The sequence below is a fragment of the Phoenix dactylifera genome, chromosome 4, assembly GCF_051530095.1.
Source record: "Phoenix dactylifera cultivar Ajwa chromosome 4, Ajwa_hap1_PhDact_Kaust_v1.1, whole genome shotgun sequence".
NCBI classification, from domain to species: domain Eukaryota; kingdom Viridiplantae; phylum Streptophyta; class Magnoliopsida; order Arecales; family Arecaceae; genus Phoenix; species Phoenix dactylifera.
Window position 1 is genome coordinate 36421102 of NC_143193.1, and position 14535 is coordinate 36435636.

At 49.3% G+C, this 14535-nt stretch overlaps 40 non-coding genes across 40 annotated transcripts; all 40 read right to left on the reverse strand.

The window, feature by feature from the left end:
• Positions 1–58: 58 nt before the first annotated feature.
• Positions 59–177, reverse strand: LOC149760425 (5S ribosomal RNA). Its single transcript, XR_016404531.1, has one exon. It is a non-coding gene; the product is annotated as a 5S ribosomal RNA (ribosomal RNA).
• A 246-nt stretch (positions 178–423) lies between these two features.
• Positions 424–542, reverse strand: LOC149760426 (5S ribosomal RNA). Its single transcript, XR_016409633.1, has one exon. It is a non-coding gene; the product is annotated as a 5S ribosomal RNA (ribosomal RNA).
• Positions 543–788: 246 nt separating this feature from the next.
• LOC149760427 (5S ribosomal RNA) lies at positions 789–907 on the reverse strand. Its single transcript, XR_016408099.1, has one exon. It is a non-coding gene; the product is annotated as a 5S ribosomal RNA (ribosomal RNA).
• Positions 908–1153: 246 nt separating this feature from the next.
• Positions 1154–1272, reverse strand: LOC149760428 (5S ribosomal RNA). The gene has a single exon (XR_016406630.1). It is a non-coding gene; the product is annotated as a 5S ribosomal RNA (ribosomal RNA).
• A 246-nt stretch (positions 1273–1518) lies between these two features.
• LOC149760429 (5S ribosomal RNA) lies at positions 1519–1637 on the reverse strand. The gene has a single exon (XR_016412636.1). It is a non-coding gene; the product is annotated as a 5S ribosomal RNA (ribosomal RNA).
• Positions 1638–1884: 247 nt separating this feature from the next.
• On the reverse strand, positions 1885–2002 carry LOC149760430 (5S ribosomal RNA). Its single transcript, XR_016407965.1, has one exon. It is a non-coding gene; the product is annotated as a 5S ribosomal RNA (ribosomal RNA).
• Positions 2003–2248: 246 nt separating this feature from the next.
• LOC149760431 (5S ribosomal RNA) lies at positions 2249–2367 on the reverse strand. Its single transcript, XR_016406632.1, has one exon. It is a non-coding gene; the product is annotated as a 5S ribosomal RNA (ribosomal RNA).
• A 246-nt stretch (positions 2368–2613) lies between these two features.
• LOC149760432 (5S ribosomal RNA) lies at positions 2614–2732 on the reverse strand. The gene has a single exon (XR_016405527.1). It is a non-coding gene; the product is annotated as a 5S ribosomal RNA (ribosomal RNA).
• A 246-nt stretch (positions 2733–2978) lies between these two features.
• Positions 2979–3097, reverse strand: LOC149760433 (5S ribosomal RNA). Its single transcript, XR_016409634.1, has one exon. It is a non-coding gene; the product is annotated as a 5S ribosomal RNA (ribosomal RNA).
• A 246-nt stretch (positions 3098–3343) lies between these two features.
• Positions 3344–3462, reverse strand: LOC149760434 (5S ribosomal RNA). Its single transcript, XR_016408100.1, has one exon. It is a non-coding gene; the product is annotated as a 5S ribosomal RNA (ribosomal RNA).
• A 246-nt stretch (positions 3463–3708) lies between these two features.
• LOC149760435 (5S ribosomal RNA) lies at positions 3709–3827 on the reverse strand. The gene has a single exon (XR_016406633.1). It is a non-coding gene; the product is annotated as a 5S ribosomal RNA (ribosomal RNA).
• Positions 3828–4073: 246 nt separating this feature from the next.
• Positions 4074–4192, reverse strand: LOC149760436 (5S ribosomal RNA). Its single transcript, XR_016412637.1, has one exon. It is a non-coding gene; the product is annotated as a 5S ribosomal RNA (ribosomal RNA).
• Positions 4193–4439: 247 nt separating this feature from the next.
• Positions 4440–4557, reverse strand: LOC149760437 (5S ribosomal RNA). Its single transcript, XR_016407966.1, has one exon. It is a non-coding gene; the product is annotated as a 5S ribosomal RNA (ribosomal RNA).
• A 246-nt stretch (positions 4558–4803) lies between these two features.
• On the reverse strand, positions 4804–4922 carry LOC149760438 (5S ribosomal RNA). Its single transcript, XR_016406634.1, has one exon. It is a non-coding gene; the product is annotated as a 5S ribosomal RNA (ribosomal RNA).
• Positions 4923–5168: 246 nt separating this feature from the next.
• Positions 5169–5287, reverse strand: LOC149760439 (5S ribosomal RNA). Its single transcript, XR_016405409.1, has one exon. It is a non-coding gene; the product is annotated as a 5S ribosomal RNA (ribosomal RNA).
• A 246-nt stretch (positions 5288–5533) lies between these two features.
• Positions 5534–5652, reverse strand: LOC149760440 (5S ribosomal RNA). Its single transcript, XR_016409635.1, has one exon. It is a non-coding gene; the product is annotated as a 5S ribosomal RNA (ribosomal RNA).
• Positions 5653–5898: 246 nt separating this feature from the next.
• Positions 5899–6017, reverse strand: LOC149760441 (5S ribosomal RNA). Its single transcript, XR_016408102.1, has one exon. It is a non-coding gene; the product is annotated as a 5S ribosomal RNA (ribosomal RNA).
• Positions 6018–6263: 246 nt separating this feature from the next.
• Positions 6264–6382, reverse strand: LOC149760442 (5S ribosomal RNA). Its single transcript, XR_016406635.1, has one exon. It is a non-coding gene; the product is annotated as a 5S ribosomal RNA (ribosomal RNA).
• Positions 6383–6628: 246 nt separating this feature from the next.
• LOC149760443 (5S ribosomal RNA) lies at positions 6629–6747 on the reverse strand. Its single transcript, XR_016406636.1, has one exon. It is a non-coding gene; the product is annotated as a 5S ribosomal RNA (ribosomal RNA).
• A 246-nt stretch (positions 6748–6993) lies between these two features.
• LOC149760444 (5S ribosomal RNA) lies at positions 6994–7112 on the reverse strand. Its single transcript, XR_016412638.1, has one exon. It is a non-coding gene; the product is annotated as a 5S ribosomal RNA (ribosomal RNA).
• Positions 7113–7359: 247 nt separating this feature from the next.
• LOC149760445 (5S ribosomal RNA) lies at positions 7360–7477 on the reverse strand. The gene has a single exon (XR_016407968.1). It is a non-coding gene; the product is annotated as a 5S ribosomal RNA (ribosomal RNA).
• A 246-nt stretch (positions 7478–7723) lies between these two features.
• LOC149760446 (5S ribosomal RNA) lies at positions 7724–7842 on the reverse strand. Its single transcript, XR_016406637.1, has one exon. It is a non-coding gene; the product is annotated as a 5S ribosomal RNA (ribosomal RNA).
• Positions 7843–8088: 246 nt separating this feature from the next.
• On the reverse strand, positions 8089–8207 carry LOC149760447 (5S ribosomal RNA). The gene has a single exon (XR_016405410.1). It is a non-coding gene; the product is annotated as a 5S ribosomal RNA (ribosomal RNA).
• Positions 8208–8453: 246 nt separating this feature from the next.
• On the reverse strand, positions 8454–8572 carry LOC149760448 (5S ribosomal RNA). The gene has a single exon (XR_016409636.1). It is a non-coding gene; the product is annotated as a 5S ribosomal RNA (ribosomal RNA).
• A 246-nt stretch (positions 8573–8818) lies between these two features.
• Positions 8819–8937, reverse strand: LOC149760449 (5S ribosomal RNA). Its single transcript, XR_016408103.1, has one exon. It is a non-coding gene; the product is annotated as a 5S ribosomal RNA (ribosomal RNA).
• A 246-nt stretch (positions 8938–9183) lies between these two features.
• On the reverse strand, positions 9184–9302 carry LOC149760450 (5S ribosomal RNA). The gene has a single exon (XR_016406638.1). It is a non-coding gene; the product is annotated as a 5S ribosomal RNA (ribosomal RNA).
• A 246-nt stretch (positions 9303–9548) lies between these two features.
• On the reverse strand, positions 9549–9667 carry LOC149760451 (5S ribosomal RNA). Its single transcript, XR_016406639.1, has one exon. It is a non-coding gene; the product is annotated as a 5S ribosomal RNA (ribosomal RNA).
• Positions 9668–9913: 246 nt separating this feature from the next.
• On the reverse strand, positions 9914–10032 carry LOC149760452 (5S ribosomal RNA). Its single transcript, XR_016412639.1, has one exon. It is a non-coding gene; the product is annotated as a 5S ribosomal RNA (ribosomal RNA).
• Positions 10033–10279: 247 nt separating this feature from the next.
• LOC149760453 (5S ribosomal RNA) lies at positions 10280–10397 on the reverse strand. The gene has a single exon (XR_016407969.1). It is a non-coding gene; the product is annotated as a 5S ribosomal RNA (ribosomal RNA).
• A 246-nt stretch (positions 10398–10643) lies between these two features.
• LOC149760454 (5S ribosomal RNA) lies at positions 10644–10762 on the reverse strand. Its single transcript, XR_016406640.1, has one exon. It is a non-coding gene; the product is annotated as a 5S ribosomal RNA (ribosomal RNA).
• A 246-nt stretch (positions 10763–11008) lies between these two features.
• Positions 11009–11127, reverse strand: LOC149760455 (5S ribosomal RNA). The gene has a single exon (XR_016405411.1). It is a non-coding gene; the product is annotated as a 5S ribosomal RNA (ribosomal RNA).
• A 246-nt stretch (positions 11128–11373) lies between these two features.
• LOC149760456 (5S ribosomal RNA) lies at positions 11374–11492 on the reverse strand. The gene has a single exon (XR_016409637.1). It is a non-coding gene; the product is annotated as a 5S ribosomal RNA (ribosomal RNA).
• A 246-nt stretch (positions 11493–11738) lies between these two features.
• On the reverse strand, positions 11739–11857 carry LOC149760457 (5S ribosomal RNA). The gene has a single exon (XR_016408104.1). It is a non-coding gene; the product is annotated as a 5S ribosomal RNA (ribosomal RNA).
• A 246-nt stretch (positions 11858–12103) lies between these two features.
• On the reverse strand, positions 12104–12222 carry LOC149760458 (5S ribosomal RNA). Its single transcript, XR_016406641.1, has one exon. It is a non-coding gene; the product is annotated as a 5S ribosomal RNA (ribosomal RNA).
• Positions 12223–12468: 246 nt separating this feature from the next.
• On the reverse strand, positions 12469–12587 carry LOC149760459 (5S ribosomal RNA). Its single transcript, XR_016412640.1, has one exon. It is a non-coding gene; the product is annotated as a 5S ribosomal RNA (ribosomal RNA).
• Positions 12588–12834: 247 nt separating this feature from the next.
• On the reverse strand, positions 12835–12952 carry LOC149760460 (5S ribosomal RNA). Its single transcript, XR_016407970.1, has one exon. It is a non-coding gene; the product is annotated as a 5S ribosomal RNA (ribosomal RNA).
• A 246-nt stretch (positions 12953–13198) lies between these two features.
• Positions 13199–13317, reverse strand: LOC149760461 (5S ribosomal RNA). The gene has a single exon (XR_016406643.1). It is a non-coding gene; the product is annotated as a 5S ribosomal RNA (ribosomal RNA).
• Positions 13318–13563: 246 nt separating this feature from the next.
• Positions 13564–13682, reverse strand: LOC149760462 (5S ribosomal RNA). The gene has a single exon (XR_016408156.1). It is a non-coding gene; the product is annotated as a 5S ribosomal RNA (ribosomal RNA).
• Positions 13683–13928: 246 nt separating this feature from the next.
• LOC149760463 (5S ribosomal RNA) lies at positions 13929–14047 on the reverse strand. The gene has a single exon (XR_016402762.1). It is a non-coding gene; the product is annotated as a 5S ribosomal RNA (ribosomal RNA).
• A 248-nt stretch (positions 14048–14295) lies between these two features.
• LOC149760464 (5S ribosomal RNA) lies at positions 14296–14414 on the reverse strand. The gene has a single exon (XR_016412027.1). It is a non-coding gene; the product is annotated as a 5S ribosomal RNA (ribosomal RNA).
• Positions 14415–14535: the final 121 nt, after the last annotated feature.

Sequence of the window (14535 nt, forward strand, 5' to 3'; positions counted from 1 at the left end):
AGCCGAAAAATTAAAAATAAATATTATCAAAAAATAAAAAAGCGGGCAAAAGATAAAAAGGGTGCAACACGAGGACTTCCCAGGGGGTCACCCATCCTAGTACTACTCTCGCCCAAGCACGCTTAACTTCGGAGTTCCGATCGGATCCGGTGCATTAGTGCTGGTATGATCGCACCCATGACATGCCCTTCGAATCTCCCTTTTATGACAAAGCAGCAGATCTCGACGGCCCGAGGCATTCGCGCTGCCGGGGCCGTTCTGGCGTAGGATTCAACGCGCTGTTCCGCTATGCGGCATGGCACCGCGAGTCTCCGGAGTCAGTTTATTTTCGGGGGAAAAAAATTATCCAAAGAGGAAAAGCCAAAAGCCGAAAAATTAAAAATAAATATTATCAAAAAATAAAAAAGCGGGCAAAAAATAAAAGGGGTGCAACACGAGGACTTCCCAGGGGGTCACCCATCCTAGTACTACTCTCGCCCAAGCACGCTTAACTGCGGAGTTCTGATGGGATCCGGTGCATTAGTGCTGGTATGATCGCACCCATGACATGCCCATCGAAACTCCCTTTTATGACAAAGCAGCAGACCTCGACGGCCCGAGACATTCGCGCCGCCGGGGCCGTTCTGGCGTAGGATTCAACGCGCTGGTCCCGCTATGCGGCATGGCACCGCCAGTCTCCGGACTCAGTTTATTTTCGGGGGAAAAAATTATCCGAAGAGGAAAAGCCAAAAGCCAAATAATAAAAAATAAATATTATCAAAAAATAAAAAAGCGGGCAAAAAATAAAAAGGGTGCAACACGAGGACTTCCCAGGGGGTCACCAATCCTAGTACTACTCTCGCCCAAGCACGCTCAACTGCGGAGTTCTGATGGGATCCGGTGCATTAGTGCTGGTATGATCGCACCCATGACATGCCCTTCGAAACTCCCTTTTATGACAAAGCAGCAGACCTCGACGGCCCGAGACATTCGCGCTGCCGGGGCCGTTCTGGCGTAGGATTCAACGCGCTGTTCCGCTATGCGGCATGGCACCGCCAGTCTCCGGACTCAGTTTATTTTCGGGGGAAAAAAATTATCCGAAGAGGAAAAGCCAAAAGCCAAATAATAAAAAATAAATATTATCAAAAAATAAAAAAGCGGGCAAAAAATAAAAAGGGTGCAACACGAGGACTTCCCAGGGGGTCACCCATCCTAGTACTTCTCTCGCCCAAGCACGCTTAACTGCGGAGTTATGATGGGATCCGGTGCATTAGTGCTGGTATGATCGCACCCATGACATGCCCTTCGAAACTCCCTTTTATGACAAAGCAGCAGACCGCGACGGCCCGAGACATTCGCGCTGCCGGGGCCGTTCTGGCGTAGGATTCAACGCGCTGTTCCGCTATGCGGCATGGCACCGCCAGTCTCCGGACTCAGTTTATTTTCGGAAAAAAAAAATTATCCGAAGAGGAAAAGCCAAAAGCCGAAAAATTAAAAATAAATATTATCAAAAAATAAAAAAGCGGGCAAAAAATAAAAAGGGTGCAACACGAGGACTTCCCAGGGGGTCACCCATCCTAGTACTACTCTCGCCCAAGCACGCTTAACTACGGAGTTCTGATGGGATCCGGTGCATTAGTGCTGGTATGATCGCACCCATGACATGCCCTTCGAAACTCCCTTTTATGACAAAGCAGCAGACCTCGACGGCCCGAGACATTCATGCTGCCGGGGCCGTTCTGGCGTATGATTCAACGCGCTGGTCCCGCTATGCGGCATGGCACCGCCAGTCCCCGGACTCTGTTTATTGTCGGGGGAAAAAAATTATCCGAAGAGGAAAAGCCAAAAGCCGAAAAATTAAAAATAAATATTATCAAAAAATAAAAAAGCGGGCAAAAAATAAAAAGGGTGCAACACGAGGACTTCCCGGGGGTCACCCATCCTAGTGCTACTCTCACCCAAGCACGCTTAACTGCGGAGTTCTGATGGGATCCGGTGCATTAGTGCTGGTATGATCGCACCCAAGACATGCCCTTCGAAACTCTCTTTTAAGACAAAGCAGCAGACCTCAACGGCCCGAGACATTCGCGCTGCCGGGGCCGTTCTGGCGTATGATTCAACGCGCTGTTCCGCTATGCGGCATGGCACCGCCAGTCTCCGGACTCAGTTTATTTTCGGGGGGAAAAAATTATCCGAAGAGGAAAAGCCAAAAGCCAAAAAATTAAAAATAAATATTATCAAAAAATAAAAAAGCGGGCAAAAAATAAAAAGGGTGCAACACGAGGACTTCCCAGGGGGTCACCCATCCTAGTACTTCTCTCGCCCAAGCACGCTTAACTGCGGAGTTATGATGGGATCCGGTGCATTAGTGCTGGTATGATCGCACCCATGACATGCCCTTCGAAACTCCCTTTTATGACAAAGCAGCAGACCGCGACGGCTCGAGACATTCGCGCTGCCGGGGCCGTTCTGGCGTAGGATTCAACGCGCTATTCCGCTCTGCGGCATGGCACCGCCAGTCTCCGGACTCAGTTTATTTTCGGAAAAAAAAAATTATCCGAAGAGGAAAAGCCAAAAGCCGAAAAATTAAAAATAAATATTATCAAAAAATAAAAAAGCGGGCAAAAAATAAAAAGGGTGCAACACGAGGGCTTCCCAGGGGGTCACCCATCCTAGTACTACTCTCGCCCAAGCACGCTTAACTGCGGAGTTCCGATCGGATCCGGTGCATTAGTGCTGGTATGATCGCACCCATGACATGCCCTTCGAATCTCCCTTTTATGACAAAGCAGCAGATCTCGACGGCCCGAGGCATTCGCGCTGCCGGGGCCGTTCTGGCGTAGGATTCAACGCGCTGTTCCGCTATGCGGCATGGCACCGCGAGTCTCCGGAGTCAGTTTATTTTCGGGGGAAAAAAATTATCCAAAGAGGAAAAGCCAAAAGCCGAAAAATTAAAAATAAATATTATCAAAAAATAAAAAAGCGGGCAAAAAATAAAAGGGGTGCAACACGAGGACTTCCCAGGGGGTCACCCATCCTAGTACTACTCTCGCCCAAGCACGCTTAACTGCGGAGTTCTGATGGGATCCGGTGCATTAGTGCTGGTATGATCGCACCCATGACATGCCCATCGAAACTCCCTTTTATGACAAAGCAGCAGACCTCGACGGCCCGAGACATTCGCGCCGCCGGGGCCGTTCTGGCGTAGGATTCAACGCGCTGGTCCCGCTATGCGGCATGGCACCGCCAGTCTCCGGACTCAGTTTATTTTCGGGGGAAAAAATTATCCGAAGAGGAAAAGCCAAAAGCCAAATAATAAAAAATAAATATTATCAAAAAATAAAAAAGCGGGCAAAAAATAAAAAGGGTGCAACACGAGGACTTCCCAGGGGGTCACCAATCCTAGTACTACTCTCGCCCAAGCACGCTCAACTGCGGAGTTCTGATGGGATCCGGTGCATTAGTGCTGGTATGATCGCACCCATGACATGCCCTTCGAAACTCCCTTTTATGACAAAGCAGCAGACCTCGACGGCCCGAGACATTCGCGCTGCCGGGGCCGTTCTGGCGTAGGATTCAACGCGCTGTTCCGCTATGCGGCATGGCACCGCCAGTCTCCGGACTCAGTTTATTTTCGGGGGAAAAAAATTATCCGAAGAGGAAAAGCCAAAAGCCAAATAATAAAAAATAAATATTATCAAAAAATAAAAAAGCGGGCAAAAAATAAAAAGGGTGCAACACGAGGACTTCCCAGGGGGTCACCCATCCTAGTACTTCTCTCGCCCAAGCACGCTTAACTGCGGAGTTATGATGGGATCCGGTGCATTAGTGCTGGTATGATCGCACCCATGACATGCCCTTCGAAACTCCCTTTTATGACAAAGCAGCAGACCGCGACGGCCCGAGACATTCGCGCTGCCGGGGCCGTTCTGGCGTAGGATTCAACGCGCTGTTCCGCTATGCGGCATGGCACCGCCAGTCTCCGGACTCAGTTTATTTTCGGAAAAAAAAAATTATCCGAAGAGGAAAAGCCAAAAGCCGAAAAATTAAAAATAAATATTATCAAAAAATAAAAAAGCGGGCAAAAAATAAAAAGGGTGCAACACGAGGACTTCCCAGGGGGTCACCCATCCTAGTACTACTCTCGCCCAAGCACGCTTAACTACGGAGTTCTGATGGGATCCGGTGCATTAGTGCTGGTATGATCGCACCCATGACATGCCCTTCGAAACTCCCTTTTATGACAAAGCAGCAGACCTCGACGGCCCGAGACATTCATGCTGCCGGGGCCGTTCTGGCGTATGATTCAACGCGCTGGTCCCGCTATGCGGCATGGCACCGCCAGTCCCCGGACTCTGTTTATTGTCGGGGGAAAAAAATTATCCGAAGAGGAAAAGCCAAAAGCCGAAAAATTAAAAATAAATATTATCAAAAAATAAAAAAGCGGGCAAAAAATAAAAAGGGTGCAACACGAGGACTTCCCGGGGGTCACCCATCCTAGTGCTACTCTCACCCAAGCACGCTTAACTGCGGAGTTCTGATGGGATCCGGTGCATTAGTGCTGGTATGATCGCACCCAAGACATGCCCTTCGAAACTCTCTTTTAAGACAAAGCAGCAGACCTCAACGGCCCGAGACATTCGCGCTGCCGGGGCCGTTCTGGCGTATGATTCAACGCGCTGTTCCGCTATGCGGCATGGCACCGCCAGTCTCCGGACTCAGTTTATTTTCGGGGGGAAAAAATTATCCGAAGAGGAAAAGCCAAAAGCCAAAAAATTAAAAATAAATATTATCAAAAAATAAAAAAGCGGGCAAAAAATAAAAAGGGTGCAACACGAGGACTTCCCAGGGGGTCACCCATCCTAGTACTTCTCTCGCCCAAGCACGCTTAACTGCGGAGTTATGATGGGATCCGGTGCATTAGTGCTGGTATGATCGCACCCATGACATGCCCTTCGAAACTCCCTTTTATGACAAAGCAGCAGACCGCGACGGCCCGAGACATTCGCGCTGCCGGGGCCGTTCTGGCGTAGGATTCAACGCGCTATTCCGCTCTGCGGCATGGCACCGCCAGTCTCCGGACTCAGTTTATTTTCGGAAAAAAAAAATTATCCGAAGAGGAAAAGCCAAAAGCCGAAAAATTAAAAATAAATATTATCAAAAAATAAAAAAGCGGGCAAAAAATAAAAAGGGTGCAACACGAGGACTTCCCAGGGGGTCACCCATCCTAGTACTACTCTCGCCCAAGCACGCTTAACTGCGGAGTTCCGATCGGATCCGGTGCATTAGTGCTGGTATGATCGCACCCATGACATGCCCTTCGAATCTCCCTTTTATGACAAAGCAGCAGATCTCGACGGCCCGAGGCATTCGCGCTGCCGGGGCCGTTCTGGCGTAGGATTCAACGCGCTGTTCCGCTATGCGGCATGGCACCGCGAGTCTCCGGAGTCAGTTTATTTTCGGGGGAAAAAAATTATCCAAAGAGGAAAAGCCAAAAGCCGAAAAATTAAAAATAAATATTATCAAAAAATAAAAAAGCGGGCAAAAAATAAAAGGGGTGCAACACGAGGACTTCCCAGGGGGTCACCCATCCTAGTACTACTCTCGCCCAAGCACGCTTAACTGCGGAGTTCTGATGGGATCCGGTGCATTAGTGCTGGTATGATCGCACCCATGACATGCCCATCGAAACTCCCTTTTATGACAAAGCAGCAGACCTCGACGGCCCGAGACATTCGCGCCGCCGGGGCCGTTCTGGCGTAGGATTCAACGCGCTGGTCCCGCTATGCGGCATGGCACCGCCAGTCTCCGGACTCAGTTTATTTTCGGGGGAAAAAATTATCCGAAGAGGAAAAGCCAAAAGCCAAATAATAAAAAATAAATATTATCAAAAAATAAAAAAGCGGGCAAAAAATAAAAAGGGTGCAACACGAGGACTTCCCAGGGGGTCACCAATCCTAGTACTACTCTCGCCCAAGCACGCTCAACTGCGGAGTTCTGATGGGATCCGGTGCATTAGTGCTGGTATGATCGCACCCATGACATGCCCTTCGAAACTCCCTTTTATGACAAAGCAGCAGACCTCGACGGCCCGAGACATTCGCGCTGCCGGGGCCGTTCTGGCGTAGGATTCAACGCGCTGTTCCGCTATGCGGCATGGCACCGCCAGTCTCCGGACTCAGTTTATTTTCGGGGGAAAAAAATTATCCGAAGAGGAAAAGCCAAAAGCCAAATAATAAAAAATAAATATTATCAAAAAATAAAAAAGCGGGCAAAAAATAAAAAGGGTGCAACACGAGGACTTCCCAGGGGGTCACCCATCCTAGTACTTCTCTCGCCCAAGCACGCTTAACTGCGGAGTTATGATGGGATCCGGTGCATTAGTGCTGGTATGATCGCACCCATGACATGCCCTTCGAAACTCCCTTTTATGACAAAGCAGCAGACCGCGACGGCCCGAGACATTCGCGCTGCCGGGGCCGTTCTGGCGTAGGATTCAACGCGCTGTTCCGCTATGCGGCATGGCACCGCCAGTCTCCGGACTCAGTTTATTTTCGGGGGAAAAAAATTATCCGAAGAGGAAAAGCCAAAAGCCAAATAATAAAAAATAAATATTATCAAAAAATAAAAAAGCGGGCAAAAAATAAAAAGGGTGCAACACGAGGACTTCCCAGGGGGTCACCCATCCTAGTACTTCTCTCGCCCAAGCACGCTTAACTGCGGAGTTATGATGGGATCCGGTGCATTAGTGCTGGTATGATCGCACCCATGACATGCCCTTCGAAACTCCCTTTTATGACAAAGCAGCAGACCGTGACGGCCCGAGACATTCGCGCTGCCGGGGCCGTTCTGGCGTAGGATTCAACGCGCTGTTCCGCTATGCGGCATGGCACCGCCAGTCTCCGGACTCAGTTTATTTTCGGAAAAAAAAAATTATCCGAAGAGGAAAAGCCAAAAGCCGAAAAATTAAAAATAAATATTATCAAAAAATAAAAAAGCGGGCAAAAAATAAAAAGGGTGCAACACGAGGACTTCCCAGGGGGTCACCCATCCTAGTACTACTCTCGCCCAAGCACGCTTAACTACGGAGTTCTGATGGGATCCGGTGCATTAGTGCTGGTATGATCGCACCCATGACATGCCCTTCGAAACTCCCTTTTATGACAAAGCAGCAGACCTCGACGGCCCGAGACATTCATGCTGCCGGGGCCGTTCTGGCGTATGATTCAACGCGCTGGTCCCGCTATGCGGCATGGCACCGCCAGTCCCCGGACTCTGTTTATTGTCGGGGGAAAAAAATTATCCGAAGAGGAAAAGCCAAAAGCCGAAAAATTAAAAATAAATATTATCAAAAAATAAAAAAGCGGGCAAAAAATAAAAAGGGTGCAACACGAGGACTTCCCGGGGGTCACCCATCCTAGTGCTACTCTCACCCAAGCACGCTTAACTGCGGAGTTCTGATGGGATCCGGTGCATTAGTGCTGGTATGATCGCACCCAAGACATGCCCTTCGAAACTCTCTTTTAAGACAAAGCAGCAGACCTCAACGGCCCGAGACATTCGCGCTGCCGGGGCCGTTCTGGCGTATGATTCAACGCGCTGTTCCGCTATGCGGCATGGCACCGCCAGTCTCCGGACTCAGTTTATTTTCGGGGGGAAAAAATTATCCGAAGAGGAAAAGCCAAAAGCCAAAAAATTAAAAATAAATATTATCAAAAAATAAAAAAGCGGGCAAAAAATAAAAAGGGTGCAACACGAGGACTTCCCAGGGGGTCACCCATCCTAGTACTTCTCTCGCCCAAGCACGCTTAACTGCGGAGTTATGATGGGATCCGGTGCATTAGTGCTGGTATGATCGCACCCATGACATGCCCTTCGAAACTCCCTTTTATGACAAAGCAGCAGACCGCGACGGCCCGAGACATTCGCGCTGCCGGGGCCGTTCTGGCGTAGGATTCAACGCGCTATTCCGCTCTGCGGCATGGCACCGCCAGTCTCCGGACTCAGTTTATTTTCGGAAAAAAAAAATTATCCGAAGAGGAAAAGCCAAAAGCCGAAAAATTAAAAATAAATATTATCAAAAAATAAAAAAGCGGGCAAAAAATAAAAAGGGTGCAACACGAGGACTTCCCAGGGGGTCACCCATCCTAGTACTACTCTCGCCCAAGCACGCTTAACTGCGGAGTTCCGATCGGATCCGGTGCATTAGTGCTGGTATGATCGCACCCATGACATGCCCTTCGAATCTCCCTTTTATGACAAAGCAGCAGATCTCGACGGCCCGAGGCATTCGCGCTGCCGGGGCCGTTCTGGCGTAGGATTCAACGCGCTGTTCCGCTATGCGGCATGGCACCGCGAGTCTCCGGAGTCAGTTTATTTTCGGGGGAAAAAAATTATCCAAAGAGGAAAAGCCAAAAGCCGAAAAATTAAAAATAAATATTATCAAAAAATAAAAAAGCGGGCAAAAAATAAAAGGGGTGCAACACGAGGACTTCCCAGGGGGTCACCCATCCTAGTACTACTCTCGCCCAAGCACGCTTAACTGCGGAGTTCTGATGGGATCCGGTGCATTAGTGCTGGTATGATCGCACCCATGACATGCCCATCGAAACTCCCTTTTATGACAAAGCAGCAGACCTCGACGGCCCGAGACATTCGCGCCGCCGGGGCCGTTCTGGCGTAGGATTCAACGCGCTGGTCCCGCTATGCGGCATGGCACCGCCAGTCTCCGGACTCAGTTTATTTTCGGGGGAAAAAATTATCCGAAGAGGAAAAGCCAAAAGCCAAATAATAAAAAATAAATATTATCAAAAAATAAAAAAGCGGGCAAAAAATAAAAAGGGTGCAACACGAGGACTTCCCAGGGGGTCACCAATCCTAGTACTACTCTCGCCCAAGCACGCTCAACTGCGGAGTTCTGATGGGATCCGGTGCATTAGTGCTGGTATGATCGCACCCATGACATGCCCTTCGAAACTCCCTTTTATGACAAAGCAGCAGACCTCGACGGCCCGAGACATTCGCGCTGCCGGGGCCGTTCTGGCGTAGGATTCAACGCGCTGTTCCGCTATGCGGCATGGCACCGCCAGTCTCCGGACTCAGTTTATTTTCGGGGGAAAAAAATTATCCGAAGAGGAAAAGCCAAAAGCCAAATAATAAAAAATAAATATTATCAAAAAATAAAAAAGCGGGCAAAAAATAAAAAGGGTGCAACACGAGGACTTCCCAGGGGGTCACCCATCCTAGTACTTCTCTCGCCCAAGCACGCTTAACTGCGGAGTTATGATGGGATCCGGTGCATTAGTGCTGGTATGATCGCACCCATGACATGCCCTTCGAAACTCCCTTTTATGACAAAGCAGCAGACCGCGACGGCCCGAGACATTCGCGCTGCCGGGGCCGTTCTGGCGTAGGATTCAACGCGCTGTTCCGCTATGCGGCATGGCACCGCCAGTCTCCGGACTCAGTTTATTTTCGGGGGAAAAAAATTATCCGAAGAGGAAAAGCCAAAAGCCAAATAATAAAAAATAAATATTATCAAAAAATAAAAAAGCGGGCAAAAAATAAAAAGGGTGCAACACGAGGACTTCCCAGGGGGTCACCCATCCTAGTACTTCTCTCGCCCAAGCACGCTTAACTGCGGAGTTATGATGGGATCCGGTGCATTAGTGCTGGTATGATCGCACCCATGACATGCCCTTCGAAACTCCCTTTTATGACAAAGCAGCAGACCGTGACGGCCCGAGACATTCGCGCTGCCGGGGCCGTTCTGGCGTAGGATTCAACGCGCTGTTCCGCTATGCGGCATGGCACCGCCAGTCTCCGGACTCAGTTTATTTTCGGAAAAAAAAAATTATCCGAAGAGGAAAAGCCAAAAGCCGAAAAATTAAAAATAAATATTATCAAAAAATAAAAAAGCGGGCAAAAAATAAAAAGGGTGCAACACGAGGACTTCCCAGGGGGTCACCCATCCTAGTACTACTCTCGCCCAAGCACGCTTAACTACGGAGTTCTGATGGGATCCGGTGCATTAGTGCTGGTATGATCGCACCCATGACATGCCCTTCGAAACTCCCTTTTATGACAAAGCAGCAGACCTCGACGGCCCGAGACATTCATGCTGCCGGGGCCGTTCTGGCGTATGATTCAACGCGCTGGTCCCGCTATGCGGCATGGCACCGCCAGTCCCCGGACTCTGTTTATTGTCGGGGGAAAAAAATTATCCGAAGAGGAAAAGCCAAAAGCCGAAAAATTAAAAATAAATATTATCAAAAAATAAAAAAGCGGGCAAAAAATAAAAAGGGTGCAACACGAGGACTTCCCGGGGGTCACCCATCCTAGTGCTACTCTCACCCAAGCACGCTTAACTGCGGAGTTCTGATGGGATCCGGTGCATTAGTGCTGGTATGATCGCACCCAAGACATGCCCTTCGAAACTCTCTTTTAAGACAAAGCAGCAGACCTCAACGGCCCGAGACATTCGCGCTGCCGGGGCCGTTCTGGCGTATGATTCAACGCGCTGTTCCGCTATGCGGCATGGCACCGCCAGTCTCCGGACTCAGTTTATTTTCGGGGGGAAAAAATTATCCGAAGAGGAAAAGCCAAAAGCCAAAAAATTAAAAATAAATATTATCAAAAAATAAAAAAGCGGGCAAAAAATAAAAAGGGTGCAACACGAGGACTTCCCAGGGGGTCACCCATCCTAGTACTTCTCTCGCCCAAGCACGCTTAACTGCGGAGTTATGATGGGATCCGGTGCATTAGTGCTGGTATGATCGCACCCATGACATGCCCTTCGAAACTCCCTTTTATGACAAAGCAGCAGACCGCGACGGCCCGAGACATTCGCGCTGCCGGGGCCGTTCTGGCGTAGGATTCAACGCGCTATTCCGCTCTGCGGCATGGCACCGCCAGTCTCCGGACTCAGTTTATTTTCGGAAAAAAAAAATTATCCGAAGAGGAAAAGCCAAAAGCCGAAAAATTAAAAATAAATATTATCAAAAAATAAAAAAGCGGGCAAAAAATAAAAAGGGTGCAACACGAGGACTTCCCAGGGGGTCACCCATCCTAGTACTACTCTCGCCCAAGCACGCTTAACTGCGGAGTTCCGATCGGATCCGGTGCATTAGTGCTGGTATGATCGCACCCATGACATGCCCTTCGAATCTCCCTTTTATGACAAAGCAGCAGATCTCGACGGCCCGAGGCATTCGCGCTGCCGGGGCCGTTCTGGCGTAGGATTCAACGCGCTGTTCCGCTATGCGGCATGGCACCGCGAGTCTCCGGAGTCAGTTTATTTTCGGGGGAAAAAAATTATCCAAAGAGGAAAAGCCAAAAGCCGAAAAATTAAAAATAAATATTATCAAAAAATAAAAAAGCGGGCAAAAAATAAAAGGGGTGCAACACGAGGACTTCCCAGGGGGTCACCCATCCTAGTACTACTCTCGCCCAAGCACGCTTAACTGCGGAGTTCTGATGGGATCCGGTGCATTAGTGCTGGTATGATCGCACCCATGACATGCCCATCGAAACTCCCTTTTATGACAAAGCAGCAGACCTCGACGGCCCGAGACATTCGCGCCGCCGGGGCCGTTCTGGCGTAGGATTCAACGCGCTGGTCCCGCTATGCGGCATGGCACCGCCAGTCTCCGGACTCAGTTTATTTTCGGGGGAAAAAATTATCCGAAGAGGAAAAGCCAAAAGCCAAATAATAAAAAATAAATATTATCAAAAAATAAAAAAGCGGGCAAAAAATAAAAAGGGTGCAACACGAGGACTTCCCAGGGGGTCACCAATCCTAGTACTACTCTCGCCCAAGCACGCTCAACTGCGGAGTTCTGATGGGATCCGGTGCATTAGTGCTGGTATGATCGCACCCATGACATGCCCTTCGAAACTCCCTTTTATGACAAAGCAGCAGACCTCGACGGCCCGAGACATTCGCGCTGCCGGGGCCGTTCTGGCGTAGGATTCAACGCGCTGTTCCGCTATGCGGCATGGCACCGCCAGTCTCCGGACTCAGTTTATTTTCGGGGGAAAAAAATTATCCGAAGAGGAAAAGCCAAAAGCCAAATAATAAAAAATAAATATTATCAAAAAATAAAAAAGCGGGCAAAAAATAAAAAGGGTGCAACACGAGGACTTCCCAGGGGGTCACCCATCCTAGTACTTCTCTCGCCCAAGCACGCTTAACTGCGGAGTTATGATGGGATCCGGTGCATTAGTGCTGGTATGATCGCACCCATGACATGCCCTTCGAAACTCCCTTTTATGACAAAGCAGCAGACCGCGACGGCCCGAGACATTCGCGCTGCCGGGGCCGTTCTGGCGTAGGATTCAACGCGCTGTTCCGCTATGCGGCATGGCACCGCCAGTCTCCGGACTCAGTTTATTTTCGGAAAAAAAAAATTATCCGAAGAGGAAAAGCCAAAAGCCGAAAAATTAAAAATAAATATTATCAAAAAATAAAAAAGCGGGCAAAAAATAAAAAGGGTGCAACACGAGGACTTCCCAGGGGGTCACCCATCCTAGTACTACTCTCGCCCAAGCACGCTTAACTACGGAGTTCTGATGGGATCCGGTGCATTAGTGCTGGTATGATCGCACCCATGACATGCCCTTCGAAACTCCCTTTTATGACAAAGCAGCAGACCTCGACGGCCCGAGACATTCATGCTGCCGGGGCCGTTCTGGCGTATGATTCAATGCGCTGGTCCCGCTATGCGGCATGGCACCGCCAGTCCCCGGACTCTGTTTATTGTCGGGGGAAAAAAATTATCCGAAGAGGAAAAGCCAAAAGCCGAAAAATTAAAAATAAATATTATCAAAAAATAAAAAAGCGGGCAAAAAATAAAAAGGGTGCAACACGAGGACTTCCCGGGGGTCACCCATCCTAGTGCTACTCTCACCCAAGCACGCTTAACTGCGGAGTTCTGATGGGATCCGGTGCATTAGTGCTGGTATGATCGCACCCAAGACATGCCCTTCGAAACTCTCTTTTAAGACAAAGCAGCAGACCTCAACGGCCCGAGACATTCGCGCTGCCGGGGCCGTTCTGGCGTATGATTCAACGCGCTGTTCCGCTATGCGGCATGGCACCGCCAGTCTCCGGACTCAGTTTATTTTCGGGGGGAAAAAATTATCCGAAGAGGAAAAGCCAAAAGCCAAAAAATTAAAAATAAATATTATCAAAAAATAAAAAAGCGGGCAAAAAATAAAAAGGGTGCAACACGAGGACTTCCCAGGGGGTCACCCATCCTAGTACTTCTCTCGCCCAAGCACGCTTAACTGCGGAGTTATGATGGGATCCGGTGCATTAGTGCTGGTATGATCGCACCCATGACATGCCCTTCGAAACTCCCTTTTATGACAAAGCAGCAGACCGCGACGGCCCGAGACATTCGCGCTGCCGGGGCCGTTCTGGCGTAGGATTCAACGCGCTATTCCGCTCTGCGGCATGGCACCGCCAGTCTCCGGACTCAGTTTATTTTCGGAAAAAAAAAATTATCCGAAGAGGAAAAGCCAAAAGCCGAAAAATTAAAAATAAATATTATCAAAAAATAAAAAATCGGGCAAAAAATAAAAAGGGTGCAACACGAGGACTTCCCAGGGGGTCACACATCCTAGTACTACTCTCGCCCAAGCACGCTTAACTGCGGAGTTCTGATCGGATCCGGTGCATTAGTGCTGGTATGATCGCACCCATGACATGCCCTTCGAAACTCCCTTTTATGACAAAGCAGCAGATCTCGACGGCCCGAGGCATTCGCGCTGCCGGGGCCGTTCTGGCGTAGGATTCAACGCGCTGTTCCGCTATGCGGCATGGCACCGCGAGTCTCCGGACTCAGTTTATTTTCGGGAGAAAAAAATTATCCGAAGAGGAAAAGCCAAATGTCGAAAAATTAAAAATAAATATTATCAAAAAATAAAAAAGCGGGCAAAAAATAAAAGGGGTGCAACACGAGGACTTCCCAGGGGGTCACCCATCCTAGTACTACTCTCGCCCAAGCACGCTTAACTGCGGAGTTCTGATGGGATCTGGTGCATTAGTGCTGGTATGATCGCACCCATGACATGCCCATCGAAACTCCCTTTTATGACAAAGCAGCAGACCTCGACAGCCCGAGACATTCGCGCCGCCGGGGCCGTTCTGGCGTAGGATTCAACGCGCTGGTCCCGCTATGCGGCATGGCACCGCCAGTCTCCGGACTCAGTTTATTTTCGGGGGAAAAAAATTATCCGAAGAGGAAAAGCCAAAAGCCGAAAAATTAAAAATAAATATTGTCAAAAAATAAAAAAGTGGAGAAAAAAATAAAAAGGGTGCAACACGAGGACTTCCCAGGGGGTCACCCATCCTAGTACTACTCTCGCCCAAGCACGCTTAACTGCGGAGTTCTGATGGGATCCGGTGCATTAGTGCTGGTATGATCGCACCCATGACATGCCCATCGAAACTCCCTTTTATGACAAAGCAGCAGACCTCGACGGCCCGAGACATTCGCGCCACCGGGGCCGTTCTGGCGTAGGATTCAACGCGCTGGTCCCGCTATGCGGCAT